We start from the raw sequence: 3,279 nt of genomic DNA on the forward strand, positions 1-3,279 counted from the left end.
AAAACAGAAGCCAAGTATAAAAATTCGCAAAATTCATAGTTTGGCCATGTAAAGAACAGAAAAGCAAGTTAAGGAGAACACGGCAAGGGTGTGGCTGAGTGACTAGTCACTAGAGACAAGCAGCAATAGAAGGGACCAGGTGCTAATCATCGAGAAAAAGGGGAAACAGTCCTGAAGGCATTTCTGAGATCATTGGCGCTACCCCACCCATCACAGGCCCAGGGCTCTAGGAGGGCAAAATGGTTTTGAGGGACTGGCCAAGGGATCCCTCCATGTCTTGCTGCCCTGTGCCACCTCAGAGCTCTGGTCACTGCATTCTGGTGCAGCACTTTTTAGTCCCAGCTGTGGCTCAGGCAGCCCCAGTTGCAGTTCAGGCCACCATTCCAGAAGGCATAAGCCATAAGCCTTAGCAGCGTCCGTGTGGGACTAATACTGCAGGAGTGCAGAATGCAAGAGCTGCGGAGGCACAGTTTCCTCCACCTAGATTCTAGTCATAGAGAGCCTGCAGGTCCAGGCAGAAACCTGCTGCTGGGGCAGAGCTGCCATGCTAAGTTCCTACCAGGGCAATGGCAAATGGAGCACAATTTATTGTTGGGTTTTGGACTTACTTGGAGCCTGTTACTCATTTCTTATTTCTCCCTTTTTGTATGGAAATTTCTATCCCCTGCCTGTCCCACTAATTTATTTTGAGCATAATTAGTTTGACTTCCCAGGCTCACAGCTGAAGGAAATTCATCTCAGAATAAATTGTGCTTTCAGACTCACTCATACATGATTCAGGTGAGACTTTGGACTTCTGAGTTGGTGCTGGAATGAGTTAAGACTTTGGGGCTATTGGTATGAAATGAATGCCTTCTGCATGTGAGAAATATGTGGATTTTGGGGGCCAGAGGCAGAATGCTATGGTGTGAATGTGTCCTCCCAAAGTTCATGTGCTGGAAACTTCATCCCCAAATGCATATGTTAATGGTATTTGGAGGTGGGGGCTTTCGGAGGTAATTAGAATGAAGGTCATGTGTGTGGGGCCCTCATGATGGCATAGTGGCTTTACAAGAAGAGGAGAGAGGGGCTGGGCATGGTGGCACATGCCTGTAATCTGAGCATTGTGGGAGGCCCAGGTGGGCAGATCACCTGAGGTCAGGAGTTTGAGACCAACCTGGCCAACATGGCGAAACCTCATCTCTACTAAAAATACAAAACTTAGCTGAGTGTGGTGGCACACACCTGTAATCCCAAGTACTCGGGAGGCTGAGGTAGGAGAATCACTTGAGCCCGGGAGGCAGGGGTTGAAGTAAGCAAAGATTGTGCCACTGCACTCCAGCCTGGGAGACAGAGAGACTCCATCTAAAAAAAAAAAGAAAAAGAAAAAGAGAGAGAGAGAGCTGAACTAGTGTGCCTGCTCTTGCCCTCTGAAAATGTGATGTCTTCACCATGTTATGATGCTGTAAGAAGGCCCTCACCAGATGTGAACCCTTGACCTTGGACTTCCCAGCTTCTAGAACTATACAAAATATATATATTTTTAAATACTACTCAGTGTGTAACATTCTATTAGAGCAATAGAATCAGACTAAGATAAGTATGTAGGTATGAAAAACAATCTGACAAGCATCTAGCCTTCCCTAGTGTCTCTAGGTTAGCACTCGTTTCATACACGCAAATGTAGATATCCAGGCATGCAAATGATTATGTTAGAGATGAAGTCATTCATTTGATCTTATTAATTTACATGTGTGTATATAAACTTGTACAAATGACTTTTATTATTATATGTAGATATATGTAAAAATAATTCCCCCATTATTGCCAGTCTTTTATTTTATTATTATCACTTTTTAACCTCTTTATTTTTCCAGATGAACTTTAGGATTGTTTCATAATGTGTCCCCAATTCTTACTAGTATTATGACAGGAATCATATTAAATCTATAAATGATGGTGGGACTACTGACATTTTTTTCATTCAACTTCCAATTTAGGGAAACAGTATAGTATTTCATCGCATTTACCCATCCAGATTTATTTTTTACCCTTTTGCATTCTGCTATATGTCCAGGAAGCTAGTTTTTATTAATACACTCACGAGTTCCCTTGCCCTCCAACTCTTAATTAGGTGCAGCCCATGTGCAGGTAGGTCTGACAAGGACTGGGAGGTGGGAGGGAAGTGAGCTTTATATCCCGGCTTTCCTGATAACGATCTTTTATTTTTTTGAGATGTAGTCTTGCTCTGTTGCCCAGGCTGAAGTGCAGTGGTGCAATCTTGGCTCACTGCAACCACTGCCTCCTGGGTTGAAGCAATTCTCCTGACTCAGCCTCCAGAGTAGCTGGGATTATAGGTGCAAGCCACCACACCCGGCTAATTTTTGTATTTTTAATACAGACGGGGTTTTGCCATGTTGGCCAAGCTGGTGTTGAACCCCTGAGATAACAGGTCATTTTGTTGGCCACTTTTCTCAGTGCTCCCCTTGTTTTGTAAATTGTTTTTTTGTTTGTTTGTTTTTCCATGCTCCTCAGACCTAGAGCTGGTAACAGCTTCCTGGTGTTGCAAATCCCAGAGTGCATCACTGTTTCTCACACTTGTGTTTGTGCCCCTTACTTTCCCATACTTTAATTAGTCTTTTCATTAAATTCTTAATTATCCCATTAGTGTAGACGCCTGTTTTCCTCTGGGACTCTGACTAATATAATAGTATGCCTCTTTCTTCCCACTTTCACCTATATTCAGTATAATAACATTTTGTCATATTATTTTCCATCTTCAACATGAACGTTTTTGTTAGCTTATTCCTAAACATTCTATACGCATATTACTGTTAATATGTTGGGATTCTTCTTCCTTTGTATTTCCTAAATGGTTATTAGTATTGCAAAAGAAATCTTTAGAGATGTTTCTGTTTATTTTACTTTGCATCCTGAAGAACAGCTGGCATTTCTGTTTTGTTACTGCCAGTCAAGTAATATATCTTGTGATTCTCATTAATAATGTTACTGAATATCAGAGTTTGAGATAGTCATTATTTTTTCCTATATTTGTTTTATTGATGTAGTTTTTCACTGTATTTGTCCAAGAAATTAGCTCTAACTGCTGAAATAAAAAGGCTTCTGAGGCTGGGCGCGCTGGCTCACGCCTGTAATCCCAGCACTTTGGGAGGCCGAGGAGGGTGGATCACAAGGTCAGGAGTTCAAGACCAGCCTGGCCAAGATGGTGAAACCCCGTCTCTACTAAAAATACAAAAATTAGCCGGGAGTAATTGCGGGTGCCTGTAATCCCAGCTACTC

The sequence above is a fragment of the Mandrillus leucophaeus genome, unplaced genomic scaffold (genome assembly GCF_000951045.1).
Source record: "Mandrillus leucophaeus isolate KB7577 unplaced genomic scaffold, Mleu.le_1.0 Scaffold48, whole genome shotgun sequence".
In the NCBI taxonomy this organism is placed as follows: domain Eukaryota; kingdom Metazoa; phylum Chordata; class Mammalia; order Primates; family Cercopithecidae; genus Mandrillus; species Mandrillus leucophaeus.